General features: G+C 41.3%; 1 protein-coding gene across 3 annotated transcripts in view; it reads left to right on the forward strand.

The window, feature by feature from the left end:
- The window catches only part of KLHL29 (kelch like family member 29), a 402404-nt gene that overhangs the window by 309878 nt on the left and 73302 nt on the right, over positions 1 to 19224 (forward strand). The gene's annotated exons all lie outside the window — the stretch shown is intronic.

Genomic DNA, 19224 nt, shown 5'->3' on the forward strand with positions numbered 1-19224 from the left:
CTGCTTAAAGAGAGAAGATTTTTAGTAGGGCAGTAGAGCCCAACAGAGGAAAAAAAAGGGGAATATTTCTCTGTGCTGTTTTAATTTGTACTGAAACTATTAATAGCCCAAGCTTTTCTAATTTCCTGTATTTTTCACGGTGTGTTGTCCCTTTCTGCTTTTGCTTCCACCAGACTGAAATAAAGAGTTATTTGTTGTCTTTAGAAATGTCATTTGTCCTGTATCACAGTATTTGATTTCCTGGCACCTTTTACTCGGCTTCGTGGTTCACAGTGTGGATAATGTTGTGTCTCAGCGACCCCGTCGTATTGTAGTGTGACACCGAAATTCTTTTAGGTACGCATGAGAGGGAGAACTGCTAAAAGAGTTCTGTGTTGCATTCTCCCACAAAGAGCACTCTGTATTTCAGCCGATCATTTCTTTAACATTTGTCAGCTTCCAAAAGGAAGGGAGGGTTATCCGTACACATAAATGCATTCTGGAAGGAAGAGAGTCAGCCTTTATTACAGTCAGGCACTCTACCTGTCCACCTCATTTGGCTGATTTCTGCTAGTATTTAAACAATTTCAAAAACCACCCATAGAGAAGTCCTACTTTCAGTCTGCCGTACCTTTGAATGTAGCTTTCAGGCTCCAGCATTCAGCCAGAAGTCAATTATTCGCTGTCTTTAGAGAAGGTATCCCCCCAGACTTTGCTCCTCTGGACCCGGGACAGGGTTGATGCCACACTGTGGACCACAGTGGGGTTTGGTGTGACCTGGCACTTGGGACTGAAGGCTGGAGGGTTGGTGTCCAGGGAGCTGCAGCCTCTCAAGAGAGGTGCCCAGGGAGTTTTTGGGTGCTCCACAGTCAGGCAGTGCTGATGCACACGCTTTCTAGGTTACCCTAAAGCTTGTGTCCACCCAAGTCCTCCGGCAACTTGAATCTTGTCCTTAGCGATCACCTTTCTGCTTGTACTTTCGGCTGACCTCAAGTATCCTATTTCTGTTGTCCACACCAAGATCGCTTAAAGCTCCGCTGTCTTCCTCCGATGTAATATCTGGAGAAGCACCCACCAGTGTGGTATTTCCAGTTGACTAGTGCAAAAAAAAATGTTATTTTCTGCTTTTTGAGAGCAAGGAGCTTCTAAATTAGCAGCTCTTTAAATTTCTGCCTCTGCTGTGAATTACCTCTGTGACCTTACTTTATCTTAATAATTTTGTCAAAAATATATTCAAATGGATGTGTCAAGTTTGCCATCAGGAGCCCTTAATACTATTGTTAATATACTATAGGTCATCAACGTCATTATTGAGAGCCTAAAAATTAGCTTGCTGTATTTTTATTCCATATAAATCCTGTGCACTGATTTGACAATGTTGCGTGTTTCTGCTTTTGAGTATCTTGTGAGTAATGTGAAATTAAATACCAAAACCAAGTATTAATTTAGAAAAATTTAAAATGTTGAATAGCTGAAGAAATAGCAGCCAAATTTCATTGAAGACACACTGTTTTCAAGAAAGTAGCTTAAAATATGCAAGATTTCCTTATGAAAATTTATAGTAAATTTTGGTACTTAATTTCTGATTGTTTTGATTTCTATTAGAAATGCTAATTCAAATAAATTCAAGCTGAGAAAACATTTTTGAAGAATTACAGTTGAAAAGAGATCTGCAGCCACCACTGAACAGGATACGGAAGAATTAATGAGGTCCTTAAAGCATGTTGAAAATGAAAAGCTGAATATAGCGCTGCCAAGTATTAGCACTATTCGTTAAAAGCATGCAGTGCAATATTCACTAAGTTTTGATCAAATGTTTTACAAATGGGGGTATTCTCATCTTTTTTATAAACTGATTTTATTACAGGGGCATTTTACTATTAGGTGATTCGTCTTGCTAGGAAAATGCTCTCCTTTTTTCATCTTCACGTTAGACTGAGAGCTAGTTTAGATTAACTTCCAAATTTTAGGGTTTTGGTTTCCTAGAGCTATCTGGGACAACTCTTCTCCCGGTTTCACAAGAACAGATGCCACATTGAGTATTTGCGATGTGAAGTTTGAGAAGGCTATTATCAAACTCTGAAAAAAAAATCTGAACTTCTCCTTTGTAACAACTTTTTAATACAGTATCAGAAAGATGCAAAAGATCTGCCTGGAGACTGGCATTTAGCTATTGTGCTCTTTTAAATCAAATGACAGCTCGTACAGGCGTTCCAGGGCTAGGTGTAGAATCCTGTTATTTAAACATTGTCAACGCTTGGGTTTAATTAACTCTAATTCAGTGTAGTTTCCCCATCCTCGCATACTCTCTCTGTCTTTCTTTCACTCCCTCTCTGTCTTTTCTTTCTGCTGGCCTTGAAAGGCTTCGGAGCGCCTGTCAGGGTTACAGTGTGATTTCAAATGCCTTCGTGCCTGTTGCTGGCTGGAAAGAAAATGACGTCCTGGCAGAGCAGCAGCGAGGCATTTCATTGTCAGCCGGGAGATTCGGGTTGCAGGGTAAAGCTGGAGTGCAAAGTCCCAGCCTGGCTGCGGCTTTTGATGTTTCAAATGATGTACATTTGGTTTCTAAGGAGAACGGAGCCGCGCTGCTTCTCTGATCAAAATCGCGGAGGGCGCGTTTAGATTTCCAGAGCCAGGCTGAACACGCCGTTGGTCAACTTCACCATCAAACGAGGCGGTGGAGGTGGCCCCGTGCCTGTCCTCGAAGGGCTGTTGTGCCAGCAGGGTCGGGGGCTCTGGGATAGCAGCACGTTGAGCATCACAGCCCGACCGCGGTGGAGAATGCGACAGGGGATGAGTAGCAGCTCCAAAAAAAATCAGCCAGCAGCGTGTGGCAGGGTTGGTGAAGCCATCGAGCAGTGGGGTGGCATATAGGCATAAAGCAATCAAAGTCTTAAGTTGCCCTTCGTTCAGTGCTCATTCAAATTCTTGATTTTGGCAGAAGTAGTTCAGATTAAAGACAACCTTTTGCCTGAATGCTTTTAAATAAATAAATTGCCTCCTATGCATATCTAGCTCTCTTTCTCCTCTCTTTGATATGCTGCTGTGGTTCCTCAGTCTCTATGGATATACGAATTATTACTCTATTTCTTCAACGTGATTTTGGATGGCAAATATTCCTAGGCTCTGAATGGCAATTTTGCACTAGAACTAGGAACAAAACCATAGCAATTAAGGTTTGCTTTTATGTAGCTACTATTCAAAAGCAGTCATCCGGCCTTTGGGATGTAGCCGCCTCAGTTTGTTTTCCACCTCAGTTGTGCCCAGACCAACAGCTTGGTTGTCAAAAGTAAACCCTGAACTTCCTTCTCTTTCTATTTGAATTCCCCTTTCCCTCTTTGCATTCAGTTCACATGCTTTTTCTTTCAGAGCTTTCAGAGCTTTTATGGCTTCAGATGCCTCTTCAATTCCTCCCGGTGACTTCCCAAATAGTAAAAAAAGTCATGTGCTGATTTTCCCCAGACCAGGAGACCTCTTTTTGTCCTAATCAGCTGCCAGCATACGCATGGTGTCCTTCATGGCAGTGGCTCCTGTCCCGGGCGCTCCCTGTCTGCTGGGAGCGATGCGGGCAGCCCTCGGCAGTCTCTGCCTTTCAGTGGGTGAGAGTCAACCCAACCGGATCAAAGGAGTTGAAAACTGCAGACAGCTAATCAGAGCTAATCAGCTAGCCTTCCTTTGTACTTAATAGAGAGAGATGGACAATCCTGGGGGAAATCCAACCGTGCTGAAACAGATGTCCAAGGAAGCGAGAAGACCCTCCCTCTGGAGGTGCCTGTCTCCATCTGCAGAAGGAGCCTGGATAACGAAGTTAAGGCTAAATGCCATTTACACAGCTAAATGTAGATTTGATTAATTTTAGCCCAAAATATGTATCCTGTGTAAAAGTATGCAAGGGCGTTTATCACAATTCATATTTAATAAGCGGTGTTTTGAGGAGTGTTTTCCTGTCCTCTACCTGAGGGACCTGTGAGCACAAGGAAAACAATCGCATCCTCAGCCGTCTGCTGCAATGCTAACAGAGGTGGACTGAAACAACTGTCAAAGCTGACACATCAAAGATCTTTCTAGCATTTCCCGGGCTTGAGAAAAAGCAACCCGCTCAGATGTTTTCCTTAAATATTCTGTAGATTTTCCAAGAATGCCCCACTCCTCATTTTAAACAGAAGGAATAAAGATTTTAATAAAGATAGCTCAGTTATTTTTCTGTCACTCAAGGAGAGCCGTGATTCTTCTTATTAAAAACATTGATCCACGTGTGATACCATTAATACTGGGTAATAAGACTGAGTTAACAATATGTATTACCAGTGCATGTATATCATCATATTGGTGAAGTTATAAACTTAAAAATGGGTGTACAAGACAAATACTTGGAAGTTGATAAAAGGGCAAGAGTTGTGTTGCTTTCCAGTCTAGTAGAAATGAATAGGCACGTAGAGTACATTGTTCTCCTTTGCTGGTTTTTAAGACATGAAAAGCAATTTAAAGTGTAGTCTTGCCTTAATGCCATTTAGATTCCTCCCACAGTAATGTCAGCGCCTTTCGTGTGCGTGTGAGTGTCTACATAACGTGTTTCTAAAAAGGAAACTTAGTTCAGTTCTGGTTTTCAAAGTTTTCTTGTGTTACCCCTATTCACACAAACCCTAAATTTTCTATAGCTCCATGAAAAAGGTGTATTAAAGGTTTATTCCTGAAGTTTCCACCAACCCGTCGTGGCCAGTGGTTCGGGACATGCGTGTTGCTTTGCTTTAGGTGCCAGAAGAGGTGATTTAGAGCAGTTTGGTTTAATGGAGGCTTAAGCTGGTGGGGCAAACTGTGCTGTACTGTGCCAGGAGGACTTTGTTGTCACAGGTCCAAGTGCAGGCTAGTTACACGTGTGAGCCGTTGGGACAGCTGGAAGTCTCTCCTAGAGGGATGAGCTATACGTTTAGGCACAGCACCATCAGAGCAGCCTGCGTTTGGTCCTGAGCTAGCGATTCCCACACATCACCGCGCTGTGTTGTGCCGTTTTTCTGAAATGCCCTGGGTCCTTTCGAAACCCAGCGCTGCTGCCCTGCGCTCCCTTTTGTGGTCCTGGAGGTACCTGGTGAGACGGTGCAGGCGTGAGCTTTGGGGCTGAATACATCAGGAGCGTCACATCACTCGGAATAGGATCCGCATCCAGCTAGGAAGAGGTGAGGGGGCATTTTGCTTCGTGAACTCGGTACTTTGATTAATCTATTCAAATATTAACACGCCTGATGAGGTAGACCAAAATATCCTCTGGATATATAAATATTCATATACTAACATCTGCCACAGCTGCATAGTTGTAATTCTGTTTTCATGGGAGGAAAAAAGTCTCTTTGAGGAAGGTCCAATGTAGCAGAGGGTTTCTCTCTTCATACCTGTCACTTAGAAAGTTGTGTAACTTTTAAAAACCTTTTATGCTTCCATTATTTTAGTGTTAGCTTGGTCTACGAGGATTTAACTCCAGCATAACACAGCTATTAATGTTTGTGGATCACTTAGTATCTGCATGTGAGGTAATATGTGTTTTTCATTATATAAAACAACTTCTTTGATCATTTGCAGGCTCTTTTCTGCCACTGGCGCAGTCCTGAAACAACCCTGCTTTGCACAGTTAATAGTATCAGATGTTCATTATGGTCTTGACCTCTGCCTTTGGCACGTAAGAACATGCCTTTCATTTTCTATGACTTGACACAGTCCCTTGAAACTCCAGGTCCTTCCTTTTTTTTTTTTTTTTTATTTTCTTCCTTTGCAATCTTACTTAGTTATGGTTATCCTCCTCCAAGATGTCTTTTCACTAGGTTTACTCCTAGCTTCACTCCTCTGAACTTTGCCTATAAGTCTACTTGGCCCTCTTCTTCCACGAAAAAAAAGAAAATAACCCAAAAATATAATCAGCAGACTTGTTTGTCAGTAGATTCCATACAAATTTATGGCAGCTGCCTTGTTACATGTTATTAAAAAAAAAATTACTTTTTTTTTTTTAATTTCAACATACAGGAAATCTTTGTGGCTTTCTAATTTTTGGCACAGGGAAGACATTGTTGCAGTGTACCGCCCAGTGCGTGGGAGTACAGCAGCCGTATTCTCTTTTTGCTTTCAAAAAGGGCTTGAAAAGGTTTGTTCTTCAAGTAGAGTCAGGGTTGTTTATTGAATGTCATTTTCCCTTCTAGAAGCTCTATGCAATACTCCACAGCTGTTCTATATTAATTTTTCTCGTTTAGAGATTGAATTCTAAAGACCATGAAAGAACTGGTTTGGGCAGCTTTTTGGGTCCATCAACTACAGAGGAAAAACCCATAAGAACAGCTAGAGTTCGCACTTCCAGTCCTGAACTCTGACTTCTTTTACTTAAGCCAGTATTAAAGATTGGTGTTAAAACGATGTGAAATTTGTGTGATTAAGACAAAAATTGTAGATAGTCCCCTACAAAAGGAGATGTCTTATTTCTCTGTGAAGTTGTCATTGCAGCATGTTCCCTGAGGAACAAGCAGAGATTTAAAGCTCCAATGAATGGCTGTTTTACGGAGCAGGTACTTTCCTTCCAGCTTTATCTTTTTAACCTTTGACATGACTTAGATTACTCAAAAGCAGTTTGACCCTATTATTTCGGGAGAAACGGGTGTTTTTCTTTATGACAGATTATAGATAGGTTAATTTTTCAAGAGCTGTTAAGTGCCAGGCTCAAAAGTTACTTGGGCATTTTGCAAAATTCAATCTCAATCTTCTGGTCTTTTTTCCTTTCTTGGAGTTCTTGCAGATAAGGACCCCAGAGCTGATGGTTCATCTTCAGCGTTATTTCGCACTTAAAGCATTATGTATTTAAAAAAAAAAAAAATTGCAGCCTACCCGAATTACACTTCAGTCTAGCAATTTAATGTCCTTAGGAACGCACCGAATTATCTTAATCACATTCTTCAATGATATATTGCTACCTTTAAAAAATCCTGCTGGGAGAACATCTCAAGTGTACAAGAGGGACTTGTGGAATAAAGATGTAACAGTTAACAGGAAACACGGAAAACTAAACAAAACCCAAGATGTAAGTTAAGCCGACTAGAAAATTAACATTAAGAAGTGTCAGGAAAACAAGAAAGAGCGCTCCTTTGGAAGCGGGTGTCTGTATAACTGCATTTATTTTACAGTACAGGAGTGGGAACCAAATTCTGTTCTCAGTTAAACTGACGCGTTGGTTAGAAATGGTAGATATTTACTGTCACCTAAACGGGCTTTGCGTCAGTTTAACTGTACTAGTCGCTGCACAGCCGTAATCGAGTTAAAGCAAGCGCTGATTATAGATAAATAGCTACTGCCTGATGTAGTATTGGCAGTGTCTTCACTGAAATAAATCGTCCTTGAAACTATTTTTTGCTGTAAGACACCATTTCAATCAGAGTTTTTTCCAAATCATGCTAATTAGAAAAGTCATTTAACCATCATTAACAAGGTGCATATATCCAGAATTTGTTGGTTCGAAACGTATTTTATATTTGTTATCCAGCTTAATACAATTTAAATAGCAAGTAGATATGGTAGTTCATTAAGATACAAAACGGTCAAATGCTCTATTTTCATTTTACAATGTCGTGCTTTTAATTACGTAGTTGCTATTTAGTAACAGAGAAACATCTTATTTTCTAGGTCGATGTTTCACATTTGTGTTATGATTAAAACAGTTTGACATTTTGAATAAAAATATACTAATTCGTTGTATTAATTAAAAATAATAACCTAGAAAAATGCTTCCAAACTAACCTAAAGACGTCAGCATAGTGAGACATGACAGTTGTGCCATATTGTCACCATTAATGACATTTTATTAAGCAATGGAAAAATGTACATGCAAATGAAAAAATAAAATTAAGAACAATTTTCATTTTTAAAACACTGTATATGAAATGTTCAGTCTGCAGAAAGGGTCACACATACTTGGGAAGCCAAAAGCAACTTCTGAAATATTGACATTTCCTGTGAAATGTAAAGGGCAGCTTTTGCCCAGGTAGATATTTGTTCTTTTTAAATACATGTTGGCCTTCTGCTGCCGGAGTGGGGAGGGGGCAAGTACGCGAGAGGTGAAATCCCGAAGCCTTTGAAGTTTAGCCATAGATTTTTAATGAGTTTGTTCCCAGGGTTGTTCATTTGTACATGTAAACTGCTAATACCATATAGTTAATTAAAAGTACTGCAATTTTCATAAATATGTATATGATATATGAAAATTAATGGTCTAGAGAAATGCGAAATAATAAATGGAATTATAATAATTATCTCTCCTGAAACCAGTTCAGACACACAGCTCACACTAGTTAGAGACACCAGGTTCTACTCTGTGTCATAGGGCAAAATGTCACCGAAGACAAAGTAAATAATCACCAACTGTTTTGTTCCTCAAGAATGCAAAATAAAAATTAAAAAGACCACAAACAATAAGTGGTAGTTATTTCGTTTCCAGTTCTGTGCATCCCTTTTTGGAGCTCTCATCACTGAATTTAAGGCTGCAAGAAAGCATCTGCCCTTCGAGAGGACCTCAAAGGCAGCCCTCCTCTCCAAATTAGTAGTAAGCGCTGTTTTAGTGTCTCACAGATCAGTAAAATACCTTATGGACGGACATTATTTCCATGTTAAATTGGGCACCCCAGTTTATATTCTAGTTTAAGCCCAAGAAATGAATCCATGGGAATACTAATGTGACTTTCACGAAGTCCAGGCTACCAAAGAAAAGTTTCTACATCATCTACATACGCACATTTCTGATTTTCATTGTGAGACAGACAAATCAATTCCCATCAAGAATCTTCTGTCTAAATTAGATCCCATTATTTTCCGTTTACCTAAACCCGTAGCTTGTCTCGTCTCCAAATCCGCACGGTTTCAACAGCGTCTTTCAAAGATACCTGGCAGCCCTTGATGTTTCTTACTTTTCACTGTCTTTAGCGTTCACATTCAAAACTGGAAACAGTTAATGTTTTTCTCTGTATACGGCTTTTCAGAACACGGCAAGAGGCTTTATGGACCCCTGTCATCCTGCAAACTACCGTTGGGGAGCTATTGGTCCAGATATTTCGGTCATTAGCAAGAGAAGCTGCTAGTATCTTAAATTAAAATAGATCTTTGATTTCCCGCTAAGACCTCTAGAAAAGAAATTTACTTCAATTCTTTGGTAAAACTTTACAACTTTGTCTTGCCGGTGCAAGCTGGAGCCCTGGTGAGGCTGTCATTTGAACTGAAGCTGTATCGCAGCCTCTTTTGTTCTCTCCTCGCCTCAGATGCCTGCTGGCTTGCAGGAGCGAGCGGGATGACTTGTGGTGACAGCTGTAAAGTTGCGGATGGGAGCAGAGAGAGGAAAAAAGCCCTTGTTCCGTTAGGAGGGGGTTTATATCCCTCTGTTTCCATAACTACACAGAAGGAGAAAAACATGCTTCTTTCATGCTTGTCTAGATTCAAAATTGCCTGTTGTCATCCTTTCATAGGTTCAGCACCTTTGCGGGTTGGTCTTAGTGGCATTTTCGGATTATGAAATGATTGTGAAATTTGTATATTGCCTTCACGGTTGAAATTTTGACTTAATCACCGTGTTTTCTGAGGTCTCCCTTTGTTTTCGTTTGTATTTGAAATGTTTTAGCCAGGTCTTATCAACCATCTTCGTTATGTGAAAGCCATTCGGCTCTCAAAATAGCCTTTATAAGCTTGCTTAATTCTTAGAGACCCCATAAATTTTAGTGCTCATTAAATAAATCTTTGTCCTTTAATCAACAGACTTTTCAAAAGTGTCTTTTTGGTTTTGATTTTATTCTGAGTTTGGTAAGGCACCTACTTAAACACATCCTGATAACTTATTCCTATATGAATGTAAACAATGTTTGCAGTTAAGTGGTTCCTTGCCTTATCGGCCAGTCACAGTCACAGCTCGTATTCTCTTGCCATACTGTACAAACTCACTGTTCATCCAGCATGGGTACTGGGAAGTGGCTTTGCTAGGATTTATACAAAAATACTTAATATTAACAACAATACCTTCCAGAAAGTCTATTTAAAAATCAAGATTTCAAAAATCAAGGTTTACTTTATTAAGGGGAAACATGAGCCAGGCAGAAGCGAGGAGGACATTTTACAAAATGATTTCCTAAACAGCTACAATGCTGTTAAACTATCAAAACTTCACCATGCTTATAAAAGAAGGAAAAAAATTCAATTATAAAATCTTTCACGTCTTTATGACAGGTATAATCTAGAGATTTGAAAATGTTGTAAGTAGGGAGGTGTTCAAAGACAATCTGACACAAATTAGGGCTTTTTAAACATATGATACTGTGTTCCTAAAGCTAAAAACCCCACGGAAGTCAGAGGGCTGTTTCTCTGAGGCCGAGCTGCCCCCCCAGCCCCTCATCCCTGCCCCTCCACCTGCTTTCCCCTGCTACCACTGCCAGCTTTCTGCCTTCAGGTGTCTCTGCAATCACGGCCCGGCTCATAGGGCACCAAAAAGAGCTTATTTATCAGTTTTTCCAAACCTGTTGTCATTTCTGTTTGTGAGGGAAGTTAGCAGCCTTGTATTTATTACTGTTGTTTCTTCTGGAACCGCGAGTGGAGATGAGTGCAGCCACCGACACGTGCTGAAGCTGTAGAGCAGGGAACCAGCTGCTGAAGAAGAGTTGTTGGGCTGCAGAATAACCCGGGGGAGGTCCTGGAGTTGGCTGGCAGGGTTTCCTGTCTTTTACTTTACAGTATTTGCTTACACTTGTCTCTTCCGCTACTGTGATGAATCACTAGGTCTCATTGTGGAGACACAGTCTGGACCAAAAGAAGTTCTCTATCATGTGAGACGTCCGCTGGACCAAGAGATGCTGTCCGCGTGCATTTAGCCCACAGCGTAACTAAGCCATCCACGGAGCGTACAGGCCTAAATACTTCGATTTAGTACCCTATTGTTTTTAGAGGATGTATAATACCTTCTGAAGGGGTGAGATTTCAATGCCAAAGATGTCGGTTGCTTTTATTTGCTTTCAGTTAGGCATCATATACTGCAGTGTATGAATGTTAGAAAAGAGGTGCGTTACCACCGGTCAGTAAAGATGGATTTATTTCAAAGCATCGTGTTGATTACACTTATGTACATTTTAAGAAAAAATTAAGTCTTGCCCCTGTTGAAACTGGGCAGCACTGCCTTTGTTTTAAATGGGCAGAGGAACCCCCCCACTCCTTGCTAATTAATGTACGTTAAGTGCTTTGAAGTGTTTGATTGTCAGGTGTTGCACCTTCCAGTTGTATTTATTTTTGTTTTATTGTAATACGTGCGATTTGTCCTGGGTGCACCACTGATTTATTTTCAGAAACCTGTCTTTTTTTATTATTATTTTATTTTCTGATTTTGGAAAGCAAGCGTTTTGTTTGCCGGCGGTACGTCTTGCACACGCCTGGGACTGATTGCTGTTAATACACAATTCGCAGCTTTTGTTCTTACACCACCAAAACTGGTCAGCGTTTGACTATTGCTGACATGTCAGGGAGCCTGTTGATTACACTATTGGTTTCACAGATGGGTGCTTCTTGTTCAAAGCCTTCAAAACTAGGAAACGTTTAGCTAATGCCTTGCACTACATGAAGAGATCAAAAAGGTCTAAAAGCTATCTGCTAGTCTTCTGCTACAAGCAATTAGGGTAATACTGAATCCATCCCAGATCACGTAGTAATAAATATTTTAGGCTTCCCTTAAGTGTGTATTGATATTCAGGGCTGCCTGCTGGTAAATAAAACAATCAGAACTAAATTTCTCTTTGAATCTGGGCTATTCTGCGTTTCCAGCGCTCACAGATTATTATTTTTTTCCCTTCTCTTTCTGCCTGTCTCTCTCTCTCTCTCTCTCATTTTGTCTCCAGAGAAAATTATTGTCTGCCTGGAAATCAAGTTACAGTGCTAACTGAAATAGTGGCATGTTATATATGGAACAGGGGGCCAGACTACCAATTTGCTGGGATCCCCTGGGGTTTCTTTGCCTTGGCCAATACAGAATGGGCTGCAGCCGACTTTGTATTTAATCAGGGGTGAATCCTGGGGAAAAAAAAAACCACAACACCAAAAAAAGCCAACCAACAGATCCTGATATAGGAAACTGCATCTTTATCTCAACATCTCAGTGGGCATTTTTATGCTGGATACTTTGGTCTTTGCTGCTTGTCTTTGCGTGGGTCACAGCCTGTGTTGGAAAACTAAAGAGATCAAATTGTGTCCATCATTTTTCTTATTCTTTTTGTGCATCCATATATGTAATGTAAATGCAGTTCGTTTTCAAAGCCAGTCACATACACTCACTGTGCGTTTGTACCCCTGTATGATTATAAATTAGCAGGCATGGATACCATAGAAGATGTTACCTTATAAATCAAAGGAACAAAGGCATTTCCCCTTTTTATTGTTTTTATGCATAACTGATACCAGAACCTCTCCAAAATTGTGTTTAAAGTAGAGTTTCTAGAAATTAGGGTGTAATTCATCTCTGAATATACACAGAAAATATGTTGAAATAGCTCTACAGCCTAAAATAGGGAAATACCAACTCTGACATACGTGAAGGCATCCTTGAGGTACCTCTTAATGTCAATTCTAGTGATGATAATAGCCTGAAAATTGGCTTCAAAACATGATAGAGTGACTTCCCTGAGTTTTTAATATATTTAGAAAGGCTCCTTTTATACAAAGAGTTGCAGTTGTCTTCTTCAAGTGAGTAATCACCACAGCTGACTTTGTTGACCCTTTCCCATCATTATAAGGTGAGAGGAATTTGTCTATGTGAGCGATGAAAAATTATTTAGCACAATGGGGCATCTCACTGCCAGCAGTCCTTTGAGCAGAGTTAGCGTATACAGCCACATATGTGTTGTTCAGTAGGGGATTTAAAAATATTTTCCCACTCTCCAGCATCTGTTACTGTTTTCTTTAGCAGCACAGGTGTATAACGGTGTCAACAAGTCTAAGATCTAGACAGGTTGGTCTGCACTACAAAGTCCTACTGCCGTAGCTGTATCAGCTCAGAGTATGACAACTTCACACCTTGCAGTTCACATTGCTGTGCTGACAAAACCCAGCAGAAGACGACTCTCGTTGCCTTTTGTTCAGAGGCTGGTGGAGCTGTGTCAGCAGAGGTACCTCTCCATCAGCGTATTCTCCATCTTCACTTGGGAGCGGAGCCGGGTGGCAGAGGCGCAGCAGGACATGGCCTCGCTGAGCCTGCGCTTTGCGGCTGTAGCGCTCCTGTATCAAGCTTTTCTCAGATCATTTTATCTGGCTTAAGGTTTTGTGAAAGCAAAACATTCAGGAGATGGCCACAAGCCATTTTCAGGTGCCTTTGGAGCAGTCTGGAGTCCTGTGGAAACTCCATAATCAATTGAGACTGGGAGAGGAGGGCTGGACGCACCGGTATCATACAGCAGTATTTTGCACCTCCATCCCAAGCCATTAGCAGCCTTTGGCACTTCACAGGGCAGAGCGAGAGGGTTTCGCCATTTGTCTGCCTCCCCCGTCTCCCCAAGAAAGGATCCCCTGAGTCCCAGCTTTGTTACACACCTACTTCTCCTGCTCTTGATGAAGTTGAACTGGAATTGAGATCCAAAGGGACAAAAATGAAAGTATTTATCTGCAAGAGATTAATTCTCACCTTCTGTGCAAAAAATAAAAGAGCCTCTGGTCTCAACTAATTATCTAATCTCCCCTGGTAGTCCCTGGGGAGGGACTCCCGTGGTAGTGCATCCTGCCTCCCTGAGCACGCGGAAGGGGCTGGGTTGTGCGTGGGACATATTTCTGTCTCTATTTGACTGCAGACACCGTCCAGACAACTGGACATATAATTTTTAGGGTCCAGGAAGGAAACTGAAGACCACAGGATCTGAGACATGCTCATGCGTTAATGATTCCCCCAAGGCTTCGCTCATTCCCCCTTTTCTCTGCTACTATTTCCTTTCAGGCCAAAAGAGAATAAGGGACCTATTTCTTGTCCTCAGTCCCAAGGAGGAAGCTGTTCTCCAGAGGTTTTACTTGTCTTCACGCCATGTGGAAGCTGCCGTAGCTGATGGTGTATTTGTCAACTGGGAAATAAGTAACCCCCTGCCCGATAATGATGGGAGACCCTGAGGGATGATGTTCAGTGGTAGCTGGTCTGCAGGGTCGAGATGCCCCAGGGGAGTGGAGAACAGCCTCAGCCACTGCAAAGGCCAGCGTGTCTCCATAGCTTTTTCAGACTGGCCTAACGAGGCAACCGGGCATTTAGTTGTTAGCTCTTTATGCAGCTGCTTCAAGCTACATAGCAACAGCGCGAGAGCAGATGGAGCAGTTTAGCGCGGCACTCTCCAGGCTTTGGAGTTCTCTGTGTCTGCGGGTGTTGTGGTGAGGAGAAAGAGAGAGTAGTCAAAATTGGTGGAAAATCATGAGTTCTTGTGTGGTTCCGTAGGACAGGTTCACCGTGGTACACGCTTTTCCGTCACTTGTAACTCCTATTTGACTGCTAGGTCTTTTGCTTCATAATTTAATCTCTTGTAGCTGCACACACTCTACCGTTGTCTGTCAAAATGAGCAAGTGTGGGCAGTGCTGGCACTTAATGGTTAAAATGTTTGTTTTACATAACCACAGCATAACCTTGGGAATTAATCTCCGTAGTCATTAAGGCAAGAAAGTAATTGGATTTTCCTTCTGGTAACTTTTTTTGGCTTTCCCACATTTTCTGTCCCAATCATGAAAGCATGAGGGTGTCTGGGCAAGCACTGGCCTCTTGCATGTTCTTCACAAGAATAATTAGTGATGTTTCATCAATTACCCTTTGCAGTTTTATAATAGATTAATTTTTCCAAGGAAATTTCTAAAAACGCTGTTTGTGAAAACTGTTCTTCCATATTTCACAGCTCATTATATTTTAGCTCTTGCTGACCCCTTTTAAAGCCTTATCTACTAGAATTTAAGTACAGAGTTCTTCATTAAAAGTGGAAAGAAACCTGAGAGCTTCCATTGTGCCACAGGAATGTGCATTAGCGAGGATCTTTGGCTGGGTGTGCAGTCTCCGCTCTGCTTGAAATACAGAATAAATAAACTTGGGGAATAAGTTCCTTGTTCATTTTTATTTCTGATCATAAGTAATTTAAAAAAAAGATTGACTATATAATTTCTGTTCCATTTACCTGATCTGCGCTATTACACAGTTGTTCTTGGTCCTACATTTGATCCAAGGCTTATGGGCTCTTCAGTTTAATTTGTAATTTGTCCATTAATTAAGAGGGAGAAAATGTAGTGTGATGGGTGGAGCTGGGGACCAGGAATCAAAGCTTCTGAGTTCTTCCTGGCACTGTTCCTGACCTGAGGAAAGTCACTTACACCTTCTGGCCCATATTGTCTCTGGGACTCTCAATATAATTATGTTTAAATGCCCCCAGGCAATGATCTGAAGGCTGATAATGGCAAGATAGAAGGCGCTTCCTTTCGCAAGCTCCGTAGAGATGTTCGGTTGCAGGTTTCAGGTCAAGTCCCCTTTAGGTTCAACCGCTACATGGCTCATGTAATTATGGAAGAACGTGGGGGTGTCTATTGTGTGCTTCTCTATGAAGAAAACATTCAACCAGTCTTTGACTGAGAATGAATTTAGCATCAGTAACGACGGAGAAAACAGAAAGGACTGGCTTGGTTTCTGCAATCCCAACACGTGTGTGCACCCGGGGCAGGAAGGAAAATCCCTTGCACGATGGATGCAAGAGAATTTGCTGCGATTCACTGAGGAGAGGGAACATCAGTGCCCACCCTGCTGAAACCTTGCACCTTAACTGTCCTTGCACTTCATTTTTACCTGGATCTCTTTAAAAAAAAAAAAAATCAAATGAGCAAAAAAGCAAACAAAGAAAAAACCCGCTGTAAGACCAAAGAAACCAGAGGAATAATAACCACTAGGAAATTCCCAGCACATCCCTTTCTGAAGGTTTCAGGAAATTCCACTTGTTAGAGGAAACACTAAAAATGAGGAGGAGCCCAGAAGAGGGACTAGCAGGAGACAGCTGAGATCATTTTTCACTGCCAGGACTGCACTGTGTTGTCTCTCCTTTTACAACTCATCGGCAGGCGTTATTACCTAGTGAAAAAATTTGTTTTGCAACTCATCCTGAGTCCTCATAAATCATTAATGCCTGGCTAAGCACAGCGTGTGCATTACAAATACTCGGAGAATGAGGGCCCGTTCTGGTATAACCTTGTGTCCAATACTAATGCCTGCTAGTTATTTAGTAATACAAAGGGGCCTCAGCGAGGAAGATCGATGAATCAATGCAGTCTCCTGACTTCCTTCTCTCCACCTGCCTCTTCTCTTTCTAGTTCAGAAACTGAGCTGCGAAAAGTACAGGACTGTTCATAGTTGGCTCTCTCTGGAGGGCACTGCAGCAAGTGTGGGGGATCAGGAGGGGATTATGGCCTCTGAATGGCCGCAGGAAAACGAGGAGCTTCAGTTTCTGATTAAGGCTTGTTCTGATTTCTGCTTTTTTATGAGCCAAATGGCACCACTGCTCCAGACCTGTGTTTTCTGGTTTGCATCCCTTAATGAATGCATGCAGTATAAAGCACAATGAAGTGTGTAAAGAGCATAGATAGAAACTGTGCCCAGGAACTGCAGGACTGGATGTAATTAAGGGGTGCTCAGTAAAGTCCAACTAATCAGCCCATTACCTGTGGGAGCCATTGGGGGACTTTTAGCTTCTCGAATCAGCCCTTACAATACTGGCGAATAGCGCAGAGACCATCACTGCAGTGGCTGAACTTTGTGTCTTGTTATTTGGCAATCTTGGCCATAATCATGAGTTCACGGACGGTCTCTACTATCCTGCTTATCCTCAGCCCACCTCCCAAAACCCCCAGCCCATGCAGAGTGCAACTGACCTTTAAAGGTCCCTTCCAACCCAAACCGTTCTCTGATTCTATCATCCATCTATGCAGTTGCTATTCATACAGCTGTGCTCTTTGAAGACTAAGAATAATTGATCGTGAGCTTTAAAAGGAGGAAATGGAATGAGGTGAGATGGAGATTGACCCCTTGTGTAAGTGTAATCTTAAATTTGTACGACTTAGTTTTGGTTGGAGCCCTTGTCTTGAAAGCCTTCTGCAAGGAAGATTGCAAAGGGCTGCCACGGATGCTGGAGAAAAGGATCTTGAATAGGAACGTAGGAAAACTGCAGATGGGGCTGGAGGACAGTAGCTGGGCAAATTTGTAAAGGGGAATGACAGAAAACAAAAGTGAAAATAAGTAGGGGATAAGAGAATAGCAGAAAGTTTAGAGGGAAAAGTAACTCAAAGGCGTGAAATGATAGAGAATTGGTCAGGAGGAAGATGTAGTTGCTGAAAGTGAAAGTGGGAAAATGGACCAAGATAGCAAAAAAAAGTTGTTCATATGTGAAAGGGGACAGAGGAATAGTTCCTTCACAATCGCCTCCAAAAATATGTCAACTATGGCATACTTTTGCCAAGAGCACCTGGTGCTGTTGCTGTGAAACCAGAGACCTTAGTCACTTTGACCCGAAATCAAGTAGAACACCCCTTGTGTCCAAAGCATCCTTGGTCTTTAACGAAGGCCTGAAGTGTTCGTGGTCAGACCTTAGGCACCACCAGCAAAAGCCTGAAACTTCCCTGTGGAAGAGCGAACAGTCGGATTCCATTTTAAGTTTTGCTCAAAATGTATCATTGTACTTCAGCTCAGACGAATTCGTTAAAAATAGTCCCTGCTATAGCACCCACAGGACAGAGTGGTTTATTTTCCCCTATTATAGATCTGACACAAGCCTGCTGTTATTTCTGTGCCCTCTCTAATGATCTGCTTGCTCTCTGGAGAGCACTGACCCATTTCAGCACAGCATAATTAGCCTTTCAGACACTACTGTGTTTCCGTTAAATAGACATAAATGTGCAAGGTGACATTTATTTACTTAGGCTTGAAAAATGCGCACCGCAGATGTTGGGGCTCGGGAGAACTTCCATTTCTTTTCATGCAACAGTTGCATCTTTGCATGCTTTCATGTTGTTTGACCGCTAGTGCTTCACTGAAACGATTCCTGAGGAGTTTCGTTGGGGAAGCGGGAGAACACAAAGATTGTTTGGGTCTTCATGTCACCGTAAGGCCCTTTGGTGGTGCTTTGGCAGCCCAGCGGCCGAGCTCAGCAGTGGCATTAAACGCAGTTCTAGTTACACGCTCGTCAGGTCCCTTTTACTCCGTGTAAGGAGGGACTCCATGTAAAGCACTGTTGTTGATTTACAGATCTGTCTGAAGAGGAATGTGTTCAGGGTGTTACGCTGAGAAAATGAGAACCTTGACCTATTGCAAACATAAAATAAACCCAAAATCCTTTAGTATTTAAAATCAGCTCTTTTATCATCTTGATCACTGGCTTCTGAACCGCCAGACTATTGCCCAGGTGAAAAGTATATTATTCGTCTTGATAGCCACTTTGGTCGGCAAAGTTGGAGGGAAGCCTTACCCTTAAAAGTCTAGCCAGCATGTCAAACATGTAGGTTGCTTAGTAGTTCGCATCCACACATGAAGACGTGGCACGCTATTATTTCATTCTGTTAGTACCAATAGGCTTTATAAGAGGAGGCATCACGCAAGGTAGGTGCTTTATTGCAGGATGGAAACACTTTCATAGGTTATTTTAATCATTACGATTCTTTCATGATGTGTGAAAGTTGATTGTTGCTGTAAATGAAGCCATTGAAGGCTAAAAAATAAAAATGCTGTGATGGTAAAAATCTTTGGAGTGCAAAAAATGGGAATTGCTATAAAAGGCAGTAATTTATTCTCTGCGTGAGATTATTTTTTATCATAAGGATGCTTTTAAGCTAATTCTGAAACATATACAATTGTAGTCTGTATAGCCGAGGTGTACTGCAAGATGCATTGATAATTTGGCTAAATCTTTATGCACTCTAATTTCTATATTATTTAGAAGTACTATTTTATTCTGTTAACTGAGAGGCTTAACACATTTTTACTATGTTAAGGAGAAGTTATTTTTGCAGGTTTTGTGGTTTTATTATTTTGACCCATATCCAGTTCATATTGCATCATAATACCATATTTTTACTGATATTATTCTAGTACGTTCAAAACTTATTTGCATTTGGATAGAAATTCATTAGCTCTTGATTTTTATTATAACAGATTATTTTAACTTTTCTGTGATAATGCATTCTCTGTGTTTCTGATTTGCTAATGCTGAAATATTTTG

This window comes from Chroicocephalus ridibundus, chromosome 3 (genome assembly GCF_963924245.1).
Source record: "Chroicocephalus ridibundus chromosome 3, bChrRid1.1, whole genome shotgun sequence".
NCBI lineage: Eukaryota > Metazoa > Chordata > Aves > Charadriiformes > Laridae > Chroicocephalus > Chroicocephalus ridibundus.